General features: G+C 49.6%; 1 long non-coding RNA gene across 1 annotated transcript; it reads right to left on the reverse strand.

The window, feature by feature from the left end:
• Positions 1 to 6,072: 6,072 nt before the first annotated feature.
• LOC132512901 (uncharacterized) lies at positions 6,073 to 7,002 on the reverse strand. The gene is made up of 3 exons (XR_009538393.1): positions 6,885 to 7,002; positions 6,541 to 6,607; positions 6,073 to 6,185 (listed from the first exon to the last, which is right to left on the reverse strand). It is a non-coding gene; the product is annotated as an uncharacterized LOC132512901 (long non-coding RNA).
• Between the last annotated feature and the right edge of the window lie 17,888 nt (positions 7,003 to 24,890).

Here is a 24,890-nt window from a genome sequence, read left to right on the forward strand (position 1 = left end):
CCAGCCGACCTGCTACTCATCACTTCCCCAGAGAGCCGAGCTGGGGGCCTGACCAGGGTGGATCACAGTTACTAGCTCATTTAACACACTGACAACTCAGTGAGGTAGGTAGAACCCCATTTGACAGATGAGGAAACTGAGGTGCATGAAGTCACCCAGCTTGGAGGTGGCAGGTCCAGTGTCCAGACCCAGGCAATGTGACAGCCGAGCTGTCACTCGCAGTCACTGTAGCACACGCCTCAGAACTGTTCCGGGAACCATACAATAGAGTGTATAAGGGGCCCAGCAGAAGGTCAATGCCAGGTGGAGTCATTGTTTCACGTTCCTGTTATCCTCATCTTCCCGTGTGCCCTGAAATGACCTGTCCCAGGAGTACTGCTGACGACAGGGTGGCCAGGCTGATCCAGCTTCTCTCTGAGGACACCTGGGTGGCTGAAACTGACTCTTCGATCCCCCGATCCTTGCCATGATTGCAGTCACCTCGTGCATCCAACTTGCAGACCAAGAGTTTACTGCACAACCAGCAGTAGCTACCAGGTGCCCTGGAAGACAAGCCCGCAGCAGAAGGGGCATGTACAACACACGCTCCAGGCGGGAGCAAATCAAACAGCCTTAGCTCAGGAAAAATAACCCCTCTGTATTTGGGGGTTGATCAGAGCTGACATGGGGTGCTGGCATTGCTTTTTGTTTTTTAACAGTGCTCGGATCAGACCTGAACCCCGGTGCTAGGCTGGGCAGCTAAAATATTGCCTCTTCATTTACAATCAGCCGTAGTGAAGCCCTGACTTGGGGGTTCAGAGCTCCCTGCACGCTGGGCACGCCCTCTGCCGTCCGCCTGGCTCTTGCCTCAAGATCCAGCGTGTTGCTGACCAGGGCAATATGGGGGAAAGGACAGGATGGGCCCCCCTGTATCAGGTGCTGTCGACACCCCGCCAGGTTCCCTCCTTGGGTGGGTTCAGGCTGTCTCCCGTCTGCCAGTATCTGCATCTCTCTGCCCAATGGCTTTCTGGAAACTGTGCACCACCCCTCTGCCTGTGTGTCCGGAGGAATTACTCCCACCCCCAAAACACCCCCTCAACCAGTGACAAATGGGAGTGAGTGTACGAATAGCCCAGATCCATCGAGTGGCAGTGGCCGGGGGATAACTCAGAGGTGTGTGTTCCACGCCAATTCTACTCAGAGTGTGGTCCCCGGACCGGTGACAAGCTGTGAAAAGTTTATTACTCCTTCCCTTTGAGATAAGTCCACAAAGAGAGAGTCCTTGTTTAGGAACTTGTAGAGCAATTTGACATTGCTGTGACATTTGTATTGTGCTTTACAAAACTATCCATCTACAGTGGATTGATACCAACACCAAAAAACCTGGCCTTGACCTTGAGCAGCACTGTTCTTGTTCTTTCCTAGTTTCCCCAGTGGGATGAAGCCCAGTTGCCTGCAGTACCAGCTGGCTTGATAGCACACCCGTTATTGGCTGCCTTCCCTTCGCTGTCTCCCTTCCCTGCCTCCCCTCCCTCACACCACCAGTGTTTCTTGCATTTCCCAAATAAATGACTCACTGGCACTCATTTCTTTGTCTCAGGGTTGGCTTCTGGGGCAACCCAAACTCAGGTACCCTCCCCCATATAAGGCTGCCCACGCTGCCATCCGCTCCTCAGGGCGTGCCCCTGGGAGCTCCTTGACACTCTCCCCAAGGGGTTAAGTAGCCCGTTAAGGATGACAAAGTTATCTGCCCACCTCCACGTTCCTTCCTGCTTCCGTGGCCTAAGGCCAAGGTCACTGCCCCCACTGCCCTTTGCTTCTCCGGAGTCATGCAGACTGGCCACGGCTGATGGAAGACACGCTTTCAGGCGCTAGGCTGCCCAGAGTTGCCGAAATTCTGGCTAACATTGAATGCCCCCCACTTCACCTCCAGGCTGGCTCTTCCAGGGCCAAGGCAGCTTCGAGGGAAAGGTCTGAGGCAGGAATTTATAGGCCAGAATGGCAAGTCAGGAAAACCTGTTCTATTTCTGAAGCCACTTTTGCATGCACGTGGAATGCTTTTGTTCAGACAGAAAGTGTCCGGTCGCGGTCTTTTACGCCCTGAATCATTTCCATGTGGCTCAGAGCCTCCCTGGACTCGAGCCCTCTGATCCCTCTGCCTCTTAGATGGTACGCTCTATCAGGGGCTTGCTCCTCAGTTGTTTACGGATTTCTCAATCTGACTGCTCAGGCTGAAAGAGGCCCTGCTGCCCATAAAAACCCTGCACTTCTAAATCATCTCTCTCTCTCTCTCTCTCTCTCACTTACTCAACTCAGGTCCCCAGGACTCCCACAGCCCGGAATTAAAACCATCTTGAAATCTAATTTTTACTTCTCCATCTAGCAACTTCTTGCCCTTTGGCTTTTTGGTGTGTCTGCGCGGGCACCTTGGACACCCCTGTTGGCCGTCAGCCTCTGGTGCCCTTCCCTGTTCAAGGGGCTCTGGCGTGGAATGCTTCTCTCGAAGCTCTTTTATAAGCTCTGTAGAGTTTGCTCCTGGCCTGGCCCAGGCTGGGGTCAGCAGGTCTGTTGCAGGAACATGCACGCTAGCACAGGTGAGCCTAGCACCGTGCCGTGGCTCGCGGCGGTGCCGAGGAGTGTAGCTGTTTCAGCCTGGCTGCGGAGAATTCCCTGTGATAAGTAAGAGCTACTGAGAGGCTGGCTAGGAGGCGGGGGAGAGGCAGACTCTGCAGCTGACTGTCTGGGTTGAAACTCTGGCTCTGCCTCTTGTTACTTGCGTGGCTCTGGCCTCAGTTTCCTTCGCTGTGTAAAGGTGATAATAATAGTAGCTACCTTTTGAAATTGTCCCGAGGCTTTGATGAGTTAGTATAGATGAAATGTCATGCCTCATAATGTTAGCTATACTACCAGTACTAGTACCAGTACTACGACTCCTCCACCACCCTACGTTTTAAGTAGAACTTACAGAGACAAAATAGGACTTAAAGTGAACGGCAGTGATCAGAGACGGCTTCCTGGAGGAGGGGGCTTAAATTAGGCGTGAAAGGACAGGAAGGAAGGTATGAATTGTGGTCAGAGAGCAGACTGACAGAATGTATTTCCCAAAGATGGCAGCCAACAATATCTCCTAACCCATGGGCTCTTCCACGATGTGACTTGAACACTCCTCTCATTGAGACCTGAGGTCTATGTCCCTCCTCTCCTTGAATACGGGGTAGGGGGCTTGTGACTGCTTCGATCAATAGAACACAGTGGAAGTGATACTGGGTGACTTCTGAGGCTGCGTCATAAAAGGCAATGCGGCTTCTACCTTGTCACTGAATCACTTGCACTTGGAGCCCAGAGCTGCCGTATAAGAAGTCTGCCTACTCTGAAGCTGCCATGCTGTGAGGAAGCCTATGTAGCTTGGCGTTTGTTAGGTGTCTGGTCGGCAGTCTTTGAGTCTTCCCAGCCCGGGCGCCAGACCGGTGAGTGAAGGAGTCTTCAGATGATCCCCAATCCCAGCCTCCAGCTGCAAGTCACCCTGAGCCTTTGAGCCTTCCCAGCTGAGGCTTTAAACATCCTGGAGCAGAAACAAATCATCCTCACTACTTGATCCTGACCCACGGAATCCATGAGCATAATAAAACGGTTGTTGTTTTAAGCTACTAAATTTGGACACTGTGTTATACAGCAATACTACCCGGAGCAAGAGGTGAGAGGACAACTCCAGCGGCAGGGCCACCATGAGCAAAGTCACCACAGAGGCCACAGTGACTTGCAGCTATCTAGCCCTAGTCCAAGCCAACGTAATTCTTTTCAAAACTTAGTGGGAGGGCTTCCCTGGTGGCGCAGTGGTCGAGAATCCGCCTGCCGATGCGGGGGACGCGGGTTCGTGCCCCGGTCCGGGAAGATCCCACATGCCGCGGAGCGGCTGGTCCCGTGAGCCATGGCCGCTGAGCCTGCGCGTCCGGAGCCTGTGCTCCGCAACGGGAGAGGCCACAGCGGTGAGAGGCCCGCGTACCGCAAAACAAAAACAAAAACAAAAAAACTGAGTGGGTTTCCTGTGTATCAAGTTATAATGTATTCCATTAGACAAGAACTACATCCACAAATTTCTCTTAGACAGGTACCTCTTTATTTTATGCTGCAAGTCAGGGCTGTAGGACAGCATCCTTAAGATTCTTAGAAAACATTAAATCTATAAGTCACTGCATTGAGCCTTTTGAGATCTCAACAAAGGGTCTTATGACTGTACCCTTGGTCTAACCTTACCGTGATCCCACATCGTAGTGGCAGTCTGGATGCCAATTATTACTTAGAGACCCTTGCCAGAAAAGACCATGGGTGAAAAACTTTTATACTTGAACCCAGCAAGTCCTGGCTTCTTTACATTTTGGCAAAATTCCGCTTGAAAAGAAAATAGTTCTTTCTTTAGCCCCTCTTTATTCTTCTGTGTTTTATTGCTATTCATCTGCTGCCTAAATTGTTAGTGACTATGACAGTAGAGATTTTGGATAAGGCAGAAGGTAGAACGACATTGTAGCAAAAGGGAGTAACCATGCTTAGCCAGGACCTATTAAATCCACACGTATTGACTTGTGGTACACAGGTCACATGATTTGGCATCATTTTTGATGCCTGTTAAAAACCCACATTCCCAGGTCATCAGTCAGATCACTGAGTCAGAAGGGGCTGTGTCCTGGAATCTATATCTTACGGACATTCTTATGCCCACTACATGTGAAAAAAAATTCTTACATCAGGCTCTGCGGGCGTCCATTTTTTCCTACCCGGGTCCAGATACTGGTGCTACCTCTGATCTCTCTGCTCTCCTTTTGCCCCCCTGTATGGGGCTGGGTGTGGGCAGCAAACAGATAGCACACTCAAATAGGGTATGCATTGAATCAGGAGACTGGTTACAATGGTACGGACAGGGTTTCAAGACACCAAGCAAGCATGGGGCGGTACCTTCGGTTAAGCAACGGTGGAGAGCTGTCATCACCGCTAGGAAGGGCAGCTAGAAGTTATCTGAACTTGGAGAACCTCAATGTCATTTGGCCTTTTCCCTAAAGAGTTCCTTTAATGTCCCTGGGTCGTTTAGTGGGAAAAGCCCGTGAAGGGGCGCCCGGGCTATGCAGTGGGAGCCTTACTCAGTGGGGTCAGGCGGGGATGAGGCATCTGCCTGCTAACAGGGGGCCCCAGGGGGCTCTGAGGAGAAAGGCTGGCCCCAATTGTCCTCATCTCCTCTGCCACTGCCTTTTCAGGACTTTCCTGTGTTTCCAGCCTTGGAGGCCCTCCTATCTAGGCAGGAAGAGGGTCCAATAAATAAATTCACACTAAGGTGCTAGAGAGTGATAACAGCTAATCCCTTCCAAGGGTAATTGCTCTTGGAAAAAAGGATGATTTCACTCAAAAGAAAGAGTGTCTCTGGGAAGAATACCACTCGTCGGTGCTGGCATGGGAGAACCTTATGGGCAGGGCTGCCTGAAACCCTTCAACTCAGCCCTTTCTCTTGCTTTTCTGTGAGTCTGATTTTAAGCACGTTCCCCCAAAGGCTTTCAGATGCTTCTACTTATGGAAGCTCCATGAGGGAAGGCCCATTTCTGTCTCTTCTGTTCGCTGATGTATTTCAGAGCCTGACATGGAGTAGTGCCGGCTATGCGTTTGATGAATGAATGAATGAATGAATGAATGAAATCTCTCCTCAGGAACCTGACTCCTGTCTGAAGTGAGACCCACTCGGCGCCTTGCCCCTCCCCTCCAGTCTTACCCGTGGCCTGCCTGGGATGGAGCTGAAAAATGATTTTTCATACACGTCGCCCTCATCATAACATCATCCCTCAGAGCGAAGCTCTCTGACCACCCTGAAGACCTGTTTAATGTGATGAAAGGTGATATAATGGAGTTGAGGAGAGCGAAGCAGAAAGCAGACAGCCGTTTCAGAAAAGTGGAGCAGGCTGTCCCTCCAAGGGGAAGAAAAAAACAAATCCAACACCTTCTCCCAGAAGACGCTAGAGTAAGAAGACGTTTCGGTCAGCTCCATAAGAAGGCAAAAATGAAGGCCAGATAGGCCCCGAGCAACCCCCTCCCCCCAGCAGATAACTAACTTACCATTTATTTACCTTGGAGCTGATTATGTAGTCGGTTGAGGCAGGCAGGGAGATTTTATTGACATTTGGTCTCCCTTCACACAGTTTTGCGACAGGCAGACATCAGGGACCGAGCTGCAGGATATTAAAGGATTTGGAAAAGTTATCAAGGAATGGGACATATTTATCAAAGCCAGAGTGATATTAGAAAGCTGGGCTGCTGCTACACCTGGGTCTGTTACTTGATTAAAAAAATCATAATGATTCATCCTCTGGCTGCCTTTTGCACCTGGGTGGATGCTGAGCGGTTCTACGGGACCACCCTGGGCCAGGGATTTGCACATAAAGACCCTCTTGGGGTCTGGCAGAAAATGGGGGGTGATCGATCACACTGGTGGCTGGGGGTACGCGCCCGCGCCCAGGCACGTGTAGGTGTGATCAAATCGTGTCTTCAGCAGGAAGCGCCTGTGGGCGTGCCGCCTGACCTCACCTGGACTGGACCAGTGTCCTCTGAGCATCTTTTCTTTCCAAAAGACTGTTCAGAGTTGGTCGAGTGACTGCAGGATTGGAGCAAAAGGAACCATGTGAAGTATCCCCGGCTGCTTCAGCCACTGCATTTCTGGTGAATAGCAATTATGTAATACAGAAACTCTCCAATTTCCAACAACCAGTAAGTAAGAATATACCACGAGTCACCTCTATTTAGCTCTCCCCCAAATTTTTCCACATGAATTATTCAGTGTATGACTGTTTCAATATGTCTGTCTTTAAAAAAATGCTGGATGAACTTAAAGAAGCAAGAGGAAGAGACTGCATTGCAAAAATGATACCCACCTGCATATTTATCTTTTAAAAGGAAAGTCTTGAATGCGTTCACTCAGGTGAAAATATCATTAATCGCAAAGACTGACCACCGGCCACCAGGATGCAGGGGGTTAATCTGGGTTTTGCCATCTGATTCCAATCTATTCGGCCCTGGCTATAAATCGCTTATACGTCTGGGTGATAAAAAGCAAATATAAATTTTCAAAAAATTTAACCTTGCATGGTATAGAAAGAGAATACATAATATTCTCGGGCATAAATATGTCTCAAGACAAACTCATTGCATATACCCAGAATACATAATGGATTTTACCGAGACATATTTTTCCCCCAGCAAGAAACAGCCAGAAATTCTGCAGTACATTGATCGGGTGGTTTCCACAACTCTGAGATGAGAGCTGTGTCTCCCACTCAGGGCTGTCCACGCAAGGGACTGGGGAATCTCTGAAGACTCTCAGTGCCCTTCTAGAACGACACAAAGTCCAGCTGAACAAGAGGAAATCTGGCTGAAGCTGGGCGATGGGAGACCTGGAGCTTCCGCATGATTCTGGGGCACCTCTTGTCCAAATCGATCATCTCGTGTGATTGGTTCCAATTTCTGCATCAGGAATTGGAGGAGGCTGATCCAGAAACTACCGATTTCTAAGGCAGTGTCTCTCAAACGTCAGCGGGCAGGCAAATCCCCTGGGCTCTTGTTAAAAATGCAGATACTAATTGGGTAGGTCTGGGATGGGGCCTGGGAGTCTGCATTTCTAAAAGGCTACCGACGCTGCTGGTCTGAGGACTTCACCGCAAATAGCCAGGGTCTGGGTTCCTTTCCAGCTCTGACGGTCTAAGGCCGTGACTCCCACCCTTAGCTGCACATTAGAATCAGCTGGGGGAGCTTTAAAAGATGCCGTTGCCCGGACCACGTCCCAGACCGATTAAATCGGAATCTTTGGGGGTGCGACCCAGGTAATGATGTTTGTTAAAGTTCCCCAGGTGATTCCAAGGTGCAGCCGAGGTTGAGTAGAGCTGGTCACAGGCCCCACGTGGCTTTCCCACATAGAACCAGCTATTTTGAGGTCTGTCACCCTCGTAGGCTCGCTTGTGACAATCCATTAAATAGAGCAGATGCAGTTCACTGACACGGGGGTCTACGCTGGGCGACTGTGTTATGGACGCACGGCCCCCCCATCCCCCCCGCACACGTGAGGAGCCCGTTTGTCCAGGAGCCCAAGGCTGATGGGGTTCATGGACTTCTACAGGGTAACGGGCTGACCCCAGCGGAACTCTTCCTTTGTGATGCCTCTTCACTAAAGGCCAGGTTAGTGGTTGCGAACGCAGATGCCTACCTGGGCCGGGGCGGGCAGCACACATCATAAATCAGAGCTAGATGTTTGCATATTTAAATATCCAAGTGTATTCTTCCCTTCCTCAGAGAATTACACTCTTTCACATGTTTCTTCAAACTCGTGGCCATCTTTTCCTTTTTGGTAGAGATATGGGTACAGTGTAAATATTTATCTACTCTATGAAATTCAACAGGGCAAGTGAGGGTGGAGTCAGGCTCACATAGAGCCTGAGGTGTGTCCAAATACACGATACTTTTACTTTTGCAAATGGACAAAAAGGGGCCTGTACAAGTGAGGGCTCCTGGAGGTTAAGCTTCATTGGCTTCAGGAGATAAAAGACGGCACAGGTGGAATCTTCTTCACACACCTCTGACCAAAACTGTACCATAAAAATAAAAACAAACACTGATGAAATGGCTGGGGAAATTTAATCCAAATAATTCCATGGAAAAGATGAGACCCTCTTCTTCTGTGACCTTGAACGGTAACAACAACCAGGAGTAAGACCCGGCTGGCCTAGATCCTTATTACTCAAAGTGTGGTCCCCGGACCAGCAGCACTGACGTCATCTGGGAGCTGGTTAGACGCACACAATCTCAGGTGCCGCCCCAGACACTGACTCAGAATCTGCACCGCCATCTGATGGGTATGACCGTCACAGGATGAGGAAATATTGCTGACTTAGAGAACACAGTGGAAGAAAAGAGGGGAGGTAGCTATTGGTCCGTTTGTTCATTAGTTCTTCCTTCCTTCCTTCCTTCCTACCTTCCTTCCTTCCTTCCTTCCTTCCTTCCTTCCTTCCTTCCTTCCTTCCTTCCTTCCCTCCTTCCTTCCTTCCCTCCTTCCTTCCTTCCCTCCTTCCTTCCTTCCCTCCTTCCTTCCTTCTTTTCTCTATGCATCCATTCAACAAGTATTCTTTGAGTGCCCCCTCTAGGCCGGGAGCTGTGACCTGCTAGTTAAATGGGATTAGTAAAAAGACCCGCAGCGATGATTAACCACCCGGCTTTTCCTGTCCCCCACCCCCACTTTTCTCTCCTTTCTTCCCCCACCCCCAGAACACACACCACACACGCAGAGCGGGATCGCTGGTGCATGACGTTTGGTTGGGACAGGAACCTACTTGTTAGGCTGCAAAGAGCCAGATGGGTGTGTGTGCGCTGGATTCCTGAAAGAGCCTGGCACAGGGTGTGGGGTTCGGGTTGTGGGGAAGGGACATCCCCCAAAGGTCAATACCGCTAGGGGACAACAGCTCGCCCCTTTTGAGAGGGCGGGTCTTTGAGAGGCACAGGGAATGACTGCGGTGAACGTCAGCCCTGGGTCTCTTAGCCTCTAGGGAACGCCTCACTACTCAATGCCCTGGCCTGCAATGCAGACGAGTGAGGGTTAAGAGTTTGGGCTCTCAGATCTGATTGCTTGGAGCTGAGGCTGTGGGCAAGTTAAGGTCACCCTCTGTCCCCTCTTCTGTAACATGGGCGTGGTAATGAGGTCCTTAGAGGTGTTGTGAGAATGTGGCAAGAAGGGTGCAGAGAAAGTGAACCTCCTGGTAAGCAAGAGCCTCTGGGACTGCTGAGGCCATATCAGTCACTCACAAGTTAGTATGAGTTAGATCTCACAGCGAGGCTTTGATGTGAAGTGGGGAGGGATGAAGTTACCGGAGAGGGGTGACGGTTTTGAAGGGGGCTGGTCCAGAGAGCAGGGTGTGAGGTGCCCTTTTCGAATGTGAGGAAGAAACAGTAATGCACAGAATTTCAAGGACTAAAAGCTGTGCTGGTTACCTCCTGGCAAAGGCCAGCGCCTGGCGCCTTTGCTCCTAGCTAATTCTGTGTTTATCCAGCGAAACATCAAACTCGTGTCCTCTCATTAACCCTTTGTTTCTTCTTTGTTCCTGATTTAGAACACGCCACACTCTGATTATTTTTAGAGCTGTGAGAAGTCAGAAGTCACTCGTGTTTACAGAGAGGCCCAGCCGCCTTCAAAGGCAGGAGGGGGGCGTTCACAGCACCCTGCCCTCTCCCCGGGCCCCAGGCCCCGCCCTTTGCAATACCTTCTGGGGCGCTTGGCTCGACAGAAGAAAAAACACAAAGGAGAGAAATCTTTTCTTTCTCTTAGATGTTTACTTTCTCAGTTTCCCCTGTGACCTGCGTGAGTTAAAAAAAAAAAAAAGTACACACACACATACACTTTTATGTTTTTCCCTGCAAAGTGGGGAGAAGCAGGCAGCCGCCTATGCAAGTCGGTGTTTGTGAAATCTGGGCATTCCTCCCATCCTCCCTCCCCACCTCTTTTCCTTATGATGTCTCCTCAGTACACTAGCCAGCAGCCTCCAAACCAGGCCAGGGGTGAGGCCTTGAGCCGCATTCAGAATTATGGGTGCCTTCAGTGGACGCTCCCAACCAGAGCCCCATCTTCCCCATTTGAAGAGCCACGGTCCTAGTAGGTTTTCATCTCTGCAACCTAAAGTTTCTGCTTTGGTGCCGTGGAACGAGGGAGCTTGGAAGCTCTGTATCCATCACCCCTTTCCCCAAACGAGGGTGCCAAGGCCCAGAGAGTGGAAAGGCTTTTTCAAGGTCACCAAGCGTAGGGTCACTGGGGTTCCTTCTGAATCCCCACAGGGCCCCTCCCACAGAACTGAGCTTGGTGTCACTCCCACGGCCCTTTGAAGCGTTACTAGATGAAGCCACTTTGAGCACACAGGGAGCAAGGGAAAGCAACTGGACAGACCAGGGTGTGAGAATTCACACTGCTTAGGGTGGAAGGAAGGGCCATACTTCTGTTCTGGTTTATGTTGAGTTCCCCTAGGCACCAGAGCCCGGACTCTTCTGCCGTTTTCTGTTCAGAGGTAGTAAGCAGGCTCTGCTTAAATTATGGCCATACTAGCAACATATCTGGGTGGTTGGATGTGACCAGAAGATTCTATCACTTCCCTTCATTGTGAGGTGTCTACATTGTACCAGGGCAGGACCACAGAAATAATAGTCCTGTAGCTTTGAGACTATGTGAAAAGACACACACACGCACACGCACGCACACGCACACACACACGCACACACACGCACACACACACACTCCTTTACATACACGCATGGTCACGTACACACACTCACGTACAGCTCGCACGGACCATGACACTGCAGCCGTCACACTGCTGTGCGTTCCCCTCCCTCCCACACACACGTGTGTAATTTGTGCAGGGGAGGCTCTCACCTCCAGATTTGTGGGTCTAGGTCCCAAAATACCAGCCTCTGAAATGGAATCTAATAAAAACCTACCTGGTATGCATGACTTTCGTTATCTTCAGAATCTCCCAAGAGCTGACCACAGCCCGGGCACCCTCGGAAGTGTTTTCCACGTTGGAAAAGTTGAGCCGCATTTGCTGCCAGTAGCTTTGCGATCTTAGGAATGTAGCTTAAATTCTGGTGCCTCAGTTTCCCCATTTGCAAAACGAGAGTAGTAATACACAGCTCTTGGTATGGTATGTGTATACTGGGGGTTTCACATATAACAATAAGATTCTGGCTATAAACACACCCAAACTCTTCCTGCTCTAGGGAAGGAGCACAGCAAATGTTAGTTGTTTTCCCTCTCTCTGATGAATTAACAATGCTTATAAGCATGTTGCTGGGGTAATATGGTGGATTTCCCATCTTATTATCTCAGTAACTAGCTATGTGATTTGGGCAGGTTGACTCTCTTTTGTTTCAGTTTCATCATTCATTTAGGCAGGCAGACAGCCAATATTTACGAAATGCCTACCGGAGGCCAGTCATCGTTTTAGATGTTGAAGATACTGCAGTAAATGAAACAGACCAAATTTTGGCCCTCACGGAGTTTCTAAAGTGATCTAATTAGTTATACCACAACCAAGATGATATGACTCTTAACAGAAAGGAAGACTCTATGAAGACTCTTTATAGGGTCTAAAAGAACACATTGTAAAAATGTGTCAGTCTTAATACATCTAGAAAGGTGCTGAGGTCTGTTCAATTCTCTGTGCTATGATTCTTGTTTCTAAGGTATATCTGTTAGGAATCTTTTGGTTTTAAGTGACGGAAAATTTAACTCAAACTAACTTAAACCCAAATGGAATTTATTGGCTCAAGTAACTGAAAAAAAAAAAAAAAAGTTGAGGAGAAATGTGGGCTTTAGGCAAAGTTTGATCCAGGAGCACAAATCATTCTACCAAGCACCTGGTTTCTCTTCATCTCTCTTCTCTGAATTATGCCATGTTGGCTCCAACCCCTACTTGCCCCAAGACCCTCCTTATGATAACAGAATTCTACCTAACACCAAATCTTAAGCATCTTTACATCACACTGCCCAAGAGGCTTTCTCAGATGTTCCACTCAATTTCTCCTCACATCTCATTGACTCTGCCCCTGGAGGTGGAGGGGTGGTCCACCCCCACAAATCGCTCTGGCTGATAATGAAGGAAGGGTCCCCAAGGGAAAAATCACAGTCCTTTTGCCGCAAGGATGGGGAAAAGCATGTTGGGGAGATAATGCTTGGGGAGGAATCCCAAGCACATGCTCAGGGCACCAAGAAAGCAGGAGGAAGAAAGGTGATTGTTAAAAGAAGCAATCTGATTTTTAGTTTTTTATTTTTGGCCATACGGCACGACATGTGGGATCTTAGTTCCCCGACCAGGGATAGAACCCGCACCCTTGGCAGTGGAAGTGCAGCATCTTAACCACTAGACGGCCAGGGAAGTCCCCAATTTGATTTTTAATATATATGTTTAAAAGCATTGAAGTTGTCATAATGGGAAACATTGGAACAGTGTTTTCATTGCAATTTCATTGTTTTATAGTTGAGCATTACTTTTATTTTGAATAACACATGGAATGGTGCAGGACACCATAATATTTTCAGTGCTTGGAGGTCTCTAAATTCTTAATTTAGCCCCTGCGGGCAATCAACAAACCTCACCCCTTCCAGGTGAAGCCCTGATTTCCAGTGTGGTGTTCTGGGTTCTTTGATGGCAGGATCACTGGAAATGGGTAGGGATTAGTAAAGTGGGTTTTGGATTTATCCATCAGGTTCTTGTGAGTCTGGTTAGTGTAGGTCAGTCCTTCAGAGGCTGATTCTCCCTGAGAGAACTAAAAGCATTGATTTCTGGGCCGGCCACGATGAGATCCAGGCCTCCACCAAGGTGATCGTAGGTGGAGACAGATCCTGAGAGAACTGTCTCCCTTCTCTCTCTTGGTGACCACAGGACTTCTACATAACTCAGTCAAAAGGAGCTTCAATAGAAGAAAGTCTGGAAGGGAATACAGCCAATCTCTAGCAGTGATTACCTCTGGGTGATGAGATATGGGTGATCTTCATTCGTTTATTCCTTCATTCTATTATTCCCATATTTATTATGGCATTGTACCAGACACCATTCTAGGCACTGAAGGTTGAACGGAGTACAAAGCAGGAAAGAAAACCACCCACCTTCACAGAGCTCACATTCAAGTGGAGGGAGATAGATAATTAACCAAATAAGTAAGTAAACTCTAGTATGGAAGATGCTAATAAGGCTAGGAAGAAAAAGAGACCAGGGGAAATTGATGGGGAATCGAGGGAGATCAACCTTGTCAGGGGACCTTATCCCTTCCCCACATCTTTTCCCGCTGGTAATCAGAAAGGTTTTTTTTGAAGCCTGCGAGACCTCTTTCTGTGTTGTCAATCAGTTCATTGGTGTGAACTGCTAGAGTCCACCTATAAGTGATGTCATGTGATGCTTGTCTTTCTGATTCTGACTTACGTCACTTAGTATGATTATCTCTAGGTCTGAGGATTGCAAATCTAAATAGGTGTCCAAGGAAGACCTCACTGAGAAGGTGGCACTTGAATAAACGTGTGAAGAGAGCTTGGGAGTGGGCCATGTGAGTATCTGGGGGACGAGTGTTCCAGGTAGGGGAGACAGCCAGGGCAAAGGCCCTGAGGCAGGCTGTGCCGTCCACACTTCCCCTCTTTGCCTTTCGGTACTGGAGAGCTGTCCACTGGCCACCCACACCCAGATGGGTCCGCCATCCCCTGACAAGGTTGATCTTGTATTCCCACCTCTCTGCAGTGGACAACCAGCCAGAGCTGTGCTGTCCTATATGGACACTAGCGGCGTGTGGCTTTTTAAATTAAAATATAAATTAAGAGTAAACAGCATTAAAAATTCAGTTCCTCAGTCTCACTAGCCACATTTCAAGTGCTCAATAGGGACAGGTGGCTAGGGGCCACCATATTGGACAGCACGGCTCTAGAACGCTTCCGTGATTGTAGAAAGTTCTGTTGGACAGAGCTGAGTTACAGGCTGGGACAGGCAGTTTGACATTCCCTGGCTGTCGTTCACAGCGAACCGGCCACCCATCGGAAAGGCTTGGAGGCTGGAGCTGTGCTTTCAGGGACTTCTCTCGCTGTCGGTTCATACCTCCCCATCCTCCCCTGGACCAACTCAAATGTCACCTCCTCTGTGAATGACTCACTCCAGCCCTGAGTTCCTGTTCTACATGCCATATACTAATAGCATTCCACACGTGGAATTGCATATCCCGTTGACCCTTGAACAATACCTTGAACTGCACAGGTCCACTTATACACAGATCGTTTTCAATAAACATACAATCGACCCTCTACATCTTGGATGCAGACCCTGAAGATAAGGAGACGCGACTGTAAGGGACTTGAGCATGCATGGATTTTGGTATCTGTGCGGGGTCCTGGAACCCATCCTCCTCCGATACTGAGGGCTGACTGTAAGCACGTACGTTGCCATCTGGCCCATGTGACTGCCAGTCTCCTGTGGGCAGGGGCTGCATCTCATTCAGCTGGATGTCCCCAAAGTTTAGCACAAACCTGGCACTCAATAAACGCCTGTGGCCTTCTGGGTTACAGTGCCTGCTTTCCCTCCACCTACGCAGCTGTGTGTCTTTGCACGGGTCACTTCACCTCTCTGGCCTCCTGTTGTATCATCATTAAAATATCAGTGCCTAGGCCTGGTGATAATATTGGGGCATAGTCAAAGCCATGCAGAAGATTGACAGAAGCTCCTTTGGGTGTGATATCGTAATAAAGAGAAGCAGATAAAAGACTGATCCTGGTAGCAGATGTGTTTCTCCCATACACAGGCTGTGTGCCCTTGAGCAGTGCATCCAACAGTTCTGAGCCTCTCAATTCTCACCTGTAACCAGGAAATAGGGAGTTATTGGGACCACAGTGCTGGAAACAAGGTCTGGCAGATCATAAGGGCTAACACCTAAGCTAACTGCAAATAGAGCCATGGCATCTCTGGAGACCCAGGCTGGTGGTCCTGGGACAGTCCCGGGCAGGGCTTGGAGCTGGAATTCCCTCCCAGGGCATGGCAGGCTGCCCCCATGAGGTGCTCTCCCCAGCGAACCTGGCCGTGGCAATGAGCATCATTCATCCCTGCTTGCAGTGAATGTCTGGTGACATTTTGAAGACGGCAGCCTGGCTTTGGCTTTGCCAGCAGCAAGGGGATTTTCAAATGCTCGATGGATGCCGGTCCCCACAGAAATGCAAACCGGAATTGCACGTCACACATGCGAGAGCAGGTACAAAATCATGTGATGGAGACGTTAGGGCGCCCAGGGGCCCCCCACGTGACTTGAACGGTGGTGGCCGCAGGGGGTCATCTGTCCTCGCTGCCCGGACACGAGGAAAGGGTGGGCCGATTCGCCATGGATGGGAGCGCTGCGTGGGAACTTGGGGATTACAATTCCACACGCCTGGAATCAATATTCTATGCTCGTGTTATAATTCACTTTGCGAGGGAGACGACGCAGCTCTCCGAATTCCTGGGTGAAGTAAACCACGTAGCCCAGAGATTAAGGGGATTTCTGTGCTTATAAATCGCACCCAGTGGTGGGTGGGGTGAGAGCGTGGAGGAGGCGGGGGCAGGGCAGGCTGGGAGGGAGGCTCAGAGTCCCACCGCAAGGATGGCACGTTTCGTGGGAGCCTAACACGCCACACCGAGCCTCAGCCCAGCGTGATGTCGCTGATGGAAACGACACAAGAGGTGGCCTGGAGTGCTTGGGTTGACTAAAGCAGCCCTTATGAGGACCAAGTCAGCCAGGCTGTTTATGCAAGCGCCATAAACAGCCGGGACCCCTCCTGACACCAACATCATCTCCTGCATCTGTAAAGAAGAAACGGAGATATGTGCGGAATATTTTTCCACTCAGACTTGCTACTGAGTGGAGTCTCTGCTCGGTTTTGATCTGCTGCGAGGAAAGTGATGCACATGAAAGATCTCGAATGTACCAGGCCCTTCCACACGGGGCCGAGGCAGTTTGGGGCCGCCCGTCCTCACCCTCCTCACAGGCCCTCCCAGACACCACTTTCACTTGGGGAGAGAAACCGGACAGAAGCTTCAGAGCTGGCGGGAGGCCCGTGTCCCCGGCAGAATGGGGTGAACTTGCCGGGGCAGATCTCCTTCCAGCCAAATTGGGCCTCTCACCTCCAGGGCTGTAACTCCAGCGCCGGCCCAGATTGTAAGCGAAATGCCTTTCTTGGTGTCAGCCGGTTCCCTAATGGGTAACAGTCAATGTCACCGGATTGGACATGATTAAAAGGTGCCGCTTCTTAGGCGGGCCTGGGGATCATCGCCCGAGCGCAGAATTAGTTCTCAGCCCCCCAGGGAGGGGCCCCAACCCCGAAGGAGAGAAGCCTCCACTCCCGCTAAGGAAGCAGAGGTAATAACTAATAACCTCCCCTCCACCCCGCCTTCCCCTAACCTTGTCGTGAACCGTGCTTGTTTTGTTCAAAGAAGTGCTCGTGCAACCACTCTCACTTTAATGAAAAGCAGACCCGGCTCACCGTTGCCCCTCCTTGGGCAGCAGAGATAAAAACCTAATGGCATGTCAGATCCTTGATGGCAAACCCGCCAGGAAAACAAAATTATCAGGGTAGAGCGGAGGCAGCGGACCGTATCTGCTTTTGGACCATAAAATAACATAACCTGATGACCCTCTCATTTGCTGAAGGGGCGCCCGGCTGGAAAACACCGAGGCCTCTTGCAAAAGTTCCCGCCGCCTGCCTGCCTTGGCCACAGCTCTGCTCTCCAGCAACTTTGCTGTCTCGCTCTTCTTTTCCCCTCCCCTCGGGCATTTCAGCCCTCATTTCAATATCCAAGGCACAAGCCCTGGGTGACAACACGTTTATCACCACCACAAATTGTGAGACTCTGACAGGAAAAGGTCCAAAGAAGGTGTCTTGTGTGCAAGCATGCGTGCAAACGCGCGCGCACACACACACACCCTACTCTGCACTGAAAAACAAGATGCCCAAACTATCTCCATCAGATAGCGAAGTCAAAAGGCCCCTTACCTATCAGGCTACTAAAGGAGTCTCTTGACGATTCACACAATGACATTTAATGGCCTCCAAGAGATATTTTGAAACAACTTCAGAAATGGAAGCATTGTGAAAACATTTTAAAAACAGCCCTCTTGTCAGATGAGTATAATGATCCCAGAGAACTTTCTCAAGTCGTGGGGCTGGCTGCCAGGGCTACTTTTCTCTTCCTTCCTTTCCCCCTCTCCCCTCCCTCCTTCCATCATTCACAAACAATTATTGAGCACATACCACGAGTCAAGACCCAAGATAGGTTCTGGAGAAACCTCTCTGAGCAGCACAGAAATAGTCCCTGCCCGATTTCTGGCCACCTGTCTTGGCAGGTGCCGTTTCTTGCCCCCCCAACACCCAATAATACCTCTTCTTTCCCAATAATAAAACCCCCATTATCTAGCTGGGTGCTTGGATTTCCAGAATAAAAATTACACATCTCAGCCTCCCTTGCAGCCAGGTGTGGCTATGTGACTAAGTTCTAGCTAATGGGATGTAAGCAGAAGTATTGTGAGAAGCTTCCAGGAAGTGTTATTAAAACAAGAGGAGCATACCATTACCTCCATCTTCCTTCTCGTGGGCTGGAATGTGGATGTGATGGCTGGAGTTCAAGCAGCCATTTAATACCATGAGGTGGAAGTCATGTACACTGGATGGTAGAGGAGCAAGATAGAAAGATCCTGAGATGGTAGAATCATTTGCAAAACTGACAGCTCCTTATACAATTAAACATATACATACACTACACTCAGCAATCTCACTCCTAACTATTTACCCAAGAGAGATCAAAAACCTATGTCCACACAAAGACGTGCAGATAGATGTTCATAACAGTTTATTTCATAATAGCCCCAAACTGGAGACGATCTTAATTTCCATTAACGGGTGATTATACAAATTGTCGTATATTCATACAATAGAATACTACTCAGCAGTACAAATAAACTATTGATACGTATGACTACATGGGTGAATCCCAAAAGTATTATGCTGAGTGAAAGAAACTGGACAAAAAAGAATACATACTGTATGACTCCAAGTATATGGAATTCAAGAACAGGCAAAACCACTCCCTCTTTGGTGATAGATGTCCGAACAGTTGTTGTCTATGAGTGGTGGAGGTCAACTGGAAAAGGGCATGAAGAAACTTTCTAAGACAATGGAACTATCCTATATCTCAGTTGTGTTGTTGAGCACATGGTGTATACATTTGTCAAAACTCATCAAACTAGAGCTTCCCTGGTGGCGCAGTGGTTGAGAGTCCGCCTGCCGATGCAGGGGACACAGGTTCGTGCCCCGGTCTGGGAAGATCCCACATGCCGCGGAGCGGCTGGGCCCGTGAGCCGTGGCCGCTGAGCCTGCGCGTCCGGAGCCTGTGCTCCGCAACGGGAGAGGCCACAACAGTGAGAGGCCCGCGTACCGCAAAAAACCCCAAAAAAACAAAAAAACCCCAAAACTCATCAAACTATACCTTCACGATCTGTGTATTTCACCATATGCAAATTATACAATAATACAATACAAATTATCCAATGATAATAATAATAGCCTTGATCCTGTTGACTTTGTGAAGCCACTCTTTTAGCCCTGAACTATCCACTGCTGAACCTTATTTACATGAGAGAGGAAGAGAGCGCCGCCAAGTCTTAGTTGGCATTTTCCATCACTTAGAGCTAATCTATGCTGACGGCACTGTGTCTTCTCCACGCCAGTCACCGACCGTGCGTGAGGCTGACTCGTCTCTGCTCTGGGCAGTGGAGTTGATGCGGGAGCTGGTCCTAGGAGCCAGGGTACAGGTGGGGTTTGACACTGGGGTTAATCTGATCGCCACAACTTAGAAAAGTCTCTCCTCAGTCCTTGTTCCGGGGTTTCCCAGCCTGAACCCACAGCCGTGGCTCCTCTTGGACTCAGCTTTTGCAGCAAATCCCTCCCCTCACACCTGGCAGCCCATTCAGCAAGCAGGATCCTACCTTGTGGGGTTCACTTGGGTCAACTGATTGCTCTTGAATGCTGGTGCTAGGACTATTCTTAGCATACCGCCAATCCCCAGGAGGCTCTGAAGATGCACGAGGCTGAGTAACAGCTGCATCGCGGCTATTACCAACGCTATTATCATCATCATTATCGCGGGGATGCGGCGTTTGTGGTATGCCAATCAGGGGATATTTGGGGGCCTTTTCCATAATTGGAAGAACTGGTCTAGGATGTGCGTGGGTCTCCATTTGGAATGGGAGTGACCTAAGGGGAAGTAAGTTTCCTTGTACACAGTTGGGGCTGGCATTTCTGGCAGGTCCAGTAGGCAGCTCCCTGCCTGGAGGAATTTCAGGTTGATCCTCTGTCCTCCCCTCCCATCCTTCTCAGCCCTGCCACCTCTGCCTCACCAAGCAGTCCTCTCACCAGCAACCACAAATTCTACAAGTAGAGTTTCATTTCTTTGACTTTGTATTTTCTCTGCCATTAAAATGCAACACCTCTTGCTGTGGTTCCTAGAATGACATTTTCTTTCTTTTTTCATATTCCCTTTTCAAAGAAGGAAGTGGAATACATAAAAGTCAGCATAAGAGGGCGTTGGTGTGGAGATAAGGGCATGGAGAAAAGGGAGGTGGGGTGAGGTCTGTGAAGACAAAACGCTGAGAAGAAAGATGAGCGCTTCCCATGTTTCCAGTGTGTCCTGGGTGTTGGCATCCATGATGTTCTCAGGGCAGCCCTCTTCCTGAAGTTTTATTTCACGAACGCTCGGTGCTTACCATGTACCAGACACTGTAGCAAGAGCTGTACAAATTGGACTCATTTAATTCTCATAACAACCCTATGAGGTGGTATTAGTATTAGTATATTAGTATATTAGTACCCACAATTGATAGAGGAGGAAACTGAGGCACAGAGAGATTAAGTAACTTGCTCAAAGTCACACGACAGGTAAGTAGCAGAGCTGGGATCCTAACCGCGGTGGGCCACCTCGCTGCAGAGGCTGTGCTCATAAGAAATTTTACGTCATCCCCCAAAGAACAGGTTATCGCTTCCTCAGCACTGGGTGATCCTACCTGCCCAGATACCTTGCTTTTCCATTCAAACAACATTTCCTTCAGATAGATATTTTGAGGGAACTCTTACTCTTATAATTTTCTTTCCACAATATGTTTTCATTTTCAGGATGCATTTGCACATTCCCAGGATTTCACTTCCCTCTCAAGTTATTTCCCCAAAGGAAAAAGATGTGGTATCTGTTTCCTTTAAAGAATGTCTAAACCAAAACACAACAACAAAAACTCCCACCGAGTTGCCGTTGTACCATCTTGGTGGCTCAGAGACACCGAGACCCGGGGCACAGCCCTGCAAGCGTCTGAGACATGTTACCTGGGATTTTATGGTAAGGATCCTTGAACCACCCGAAAATATTGTTCAACTAATGTTCATCACAGCCACAGGCAAAGAAAGGAGGTGGTGCAACCCTGAGAGATGCAGAGGACAAATATCTGAGTGTTTTTGATGGAAGAAACGCCAGTGTGTATAACAGTCTTTCATATGTGTTGCTGTGGCTGTGGAAGATGCTGGAAGCTGTCGGCCCCAGCACTAGCACTTCTACAGACTGGGGCAGTTGGGAGCTTACCAAGGCAGGGGTGGGGTGAGATTTTGGAGAACAGCACCTGGAGTCTTTTTTTTTTTTCCCAGAGAAATGAAAACCACATGTTTTCATTTCTCACTGAGGAGAATCCTGCCATTCCATAGAGAATTTCCTACTCGTACCCGAGCGGAATGGAAATCTTCTGTGAATTTTGTTCCTGCCTTCATGGCCTTATGCTCATGACTGTGATGTTTCATTGTTTGTGGAGGTCACAGGAAGAGCCGGTCCTGCTTTGGAAAGATGAAAGGCAAAGAGGACCAGGCCTCCCACTGGCTTGGGCAGGGACGAGACAGGAGCAAAAGGACGCAGACTTTTGGAGGGTACAGGGAAAAGGCAGGGCTCTGACTGAAAGCAGGCGGTGCTCCAAGCCTGGCGGGGGGCGGTGTCTAATGATGTCATGGCTTCTTGCCCCCATAGCTCTCCGCTCTGTGACTGGGGCTCCTGATTTCTGACCTGAAGGCCTAGCCTTTTCTCGGGGTCAGAATCAGGGGTCAGTCCAGGCCAGCAGTCCACTGGAGCCTTCCCTGAAATACCACGGCCCACGGGTAGCCACGTCAGTTTGCGTAGAGTCTCTCAAAACTTGCTGGCCCGGAACCGCACACCCCATCACAACCCTGTAGCTTCTTAAGACCCCCCATCTGTGAGGCCTCTGCTGTATGTCACCACTGTCGGCATTCAGGGGACTTTTCTCCCCCTTTTCGCAGCTGGTTCTACCACCCAGTGCCTGCCCAGTTCAGTGCATGGATCGCCAGTGGCCCGGATCTGGCCTGCCCCATGCTAGGGAACTCTCTTTCTTTTTTTTTTAAAATTAATTAATTAATTAATTAATTTTTGGCTGTGTCGAGTCTTCATTTCTGTGCGAGGGCTTTCTCTAGTTACGGCAAGCGGGGGCCACTCTTCATCGCGGTGCGCGGGCCTCTCACCATCGCGGCCTCTCTTGTTGTGGAGCACGGGCTCCAGACGCGCAGGCTCAGTAGTTGTGGCTCACGGGCCTAGTTGCTCCGCAGCCTGTGGGATCCTCCCAGACCAGGGCTCGAACCCGTGTCCCCTGCATTGGCAGGCAGATTCTCAACCACTGGGAAGCCCCGGGAACTCTCTTTCTAACTGGGGTTCTAGAAGGACTGAACTCATGAGTGAATGGGCATCTTCATGCACCCAGGCATGTGGTCCAATGCTACACACACCTTATCTCATGGGATTACCAGACCATCCTCCAAGGTAGATATCATTATTCCTGTTAAAACATCCTGGATACCTGGGGCTCAGAGAGGTTAGGTGACTTGCCCGTGATCTATAGCAAACTTTCCTAAAGTGGGTTCTGTGGAACACTAGTGGCATGGTGAAAAAATGTTAGAAAACATCACATTCCATGCTTCCCAACTGGAGGTTCAGAACAGACATATACATGAAAGCCTCTGAGAACTGCTTGACTTTTTTAAAAAATTAATTGACACCCCTCCCTAATCTCTAACATCCACCTCTTTTTCATTAAAAAAAAGTCTCCAATTTATTTGACCATAGAACATTTTCCCCGTGCAACTTGTAGTAGATTCAGTTATTATATGACAAAAATTCACTCCCTCTGTCTAAAGCTTCATGGAGAGAGTAAACTTCCATGTCCCATTGATGTCCCAAGTAAGCTTCTTTGTCACAAGCTTGGCCATGTGACTTGCTTTGGCCAATGGAATGGGGGTGGAGGTGACAGTGTGACAGTTTCAAGTGTAGGCCTTAAGGGGCATTGCATGTTTCTGTGCAAATTTTTCTTCTGTGCTTTATTCTCCGTGAGAAGAATATTCCCCAGGGCGCTGCTGCCTTTCCATTGCGGACCTCAGAATGAGACCCATGGAGCAGACATGCCCCAGCCAACCTGCAGATGCATGAGTGAAAACTAAATGTTAATCACTGTGTGCCACTGAGTTTCGAGGGTGTTTGTTATGCAGCATTGTGATCAGGGCAATAGCTACCTGATGCACTCTTCCTATTTAATATGTCATAGAATCCTATCACTCCGTGGAACTTTTCTGGGAAACGCTGAGTCACGGTTAGTCAATGGCTATGCCAGAGGCACTCAAGTCTTCTAATTCCAGAGCCTGCTTGCCTCACTGCATCAAGCTCGACAGTTGCCTCTAGGGTTGGAAGCCTGCCCTGAAATAGCGTGCCTTTGGGATTTCTTACTGCAGGGAGAACTACAGGGGGTGGGGCAGGTGAGGGCTGTAGCATCTTCAGGCTGGCACTTTGAGGAAGGTTTGGAGCCCTCAGATGGAGGCGGCAGAGGCAGGGAACCCGTATGTTCTGCTGTAGTCCATCCTGGGCCAAGTCCTTGGAGGTACCGGATGGCAGAGGGTACGATCTCAGAATTTGTTAGGACCATTTTCAAATTCTTTCATTTCTTAAGCCTGCAGAAGCCACATTATTTCCAAGGTCCTTGTCCGTAGCCTGAATTCAGACCGATTTGCTGAGTTGGTACAAAGTGCAGAACTGATGGTACAGAAAGACATTAAACTACCGACAGCCCTTTAGACCACGTCAACAGGTCATCCATAGCCTCAACTGCAGAAACATTTCATTAAATCTCTGCAGTTTCTCCCCAAAGAGTAGGAATGCCCTTCTATCATTTAAAAACAGACGGGGGGGCTTCCCTGGTGGCGCAGTGGTTGGGAGTCCGCTTGCCGATGCAGGGGACGCTGGTTCGTGCCCCGGTCCGGGAGGATCCCACATGCCGCGGAGTGGCTGGGCCCGTGAGCCATGGCCGCTGAGCCTGCGTGTCCGGAGCCTGTGCTCCGCAACGGGAGAGGCCACAACAGTGAGAGGCCCGCGTACTGCAAAAAAAACAAAAACAAAAACAAAAGAACAGATGGAGGCCTGGCACGATTTTCACTCCAGCTGGGACAGTGGATTCACCTGAACTAAGCTCTAGGGAGGGCTGGTTAATAATCTTCATTCAAGAAACATATCTTGAGCACCGTTGGGTGAGGAAGCTGCTGTGCACCACTGGATCTGCAGGGACCCAGCCTGGAGGGGAGAGGAGCAGGCCAGTGACAATTACAATGCAGTATGCTGCGGGTGTCGGCGAGGTCTGAGGACTTTTTATAGGCAGAAAAGGAACTATCAGGGGCTGTCCGTATACGGAGGCCGTTGTGAAGCCTCCACACCTCCAAAGAGTGGCTGTAGGGCTACCCGCGCAGTTAAACTGGGACAACGCGCACAGAATAGGTGTGATTCGTTAGCTATGGGGTGAAGCCCCGCCCAGGGGCTGTGACGGGCCAGCTGGAGAGCAAATGAGCTCCCAAATGCCAACCTAAGGTTCATAAGGGCATGCTCTGTTTGGACAAAAAGACTAAAAGAAAACAAGAGGCTGGTTAGCCATGGGACCTTCCAGAAAAATGAGACCTGGAGGCAGAGGCTGGTGGGGCCCACCGAGCAACTCCAGGGTGGCTCAGGGTCCTTGAGCATGTGGCTTTCCTCTGCCCAAGAGCCGAGAGCGGGGCCCTGGGACTTGGGTGAGGCAAGCGAGGCACCCAGGGGACGAATTTAAAGAGGCGCTCACTGTCAGGGTCATGGAAGTGCAAGATGGGCACTTGGTGATGTGCTGTCGGTGTCTCACTGGCTCTACCCGGGTCCCAGCCCTGGCACAGAGGCTAAGGCACCTGCTCTGGACTTGGGAGGTGTGTTTTGAAACTGGGCTCAGCCACTCTTTAGCTCTGTGATCTTGAA

Source organism: Lagenorhynchus albirostris, chromosome X, assembly GCF_949774975.1.
Source record: "Lagenorhynchus albirostris chromosome X, mLagAlb1.1, whole genome shotgun sequence".
Taxonomy (NCBI): Eukaryota; Metazoa; Chordata; class Mammalia; order Artiodactyla; family Delphinidae; genus Lagenorhynchus; species Lagenorhynchus albirostris.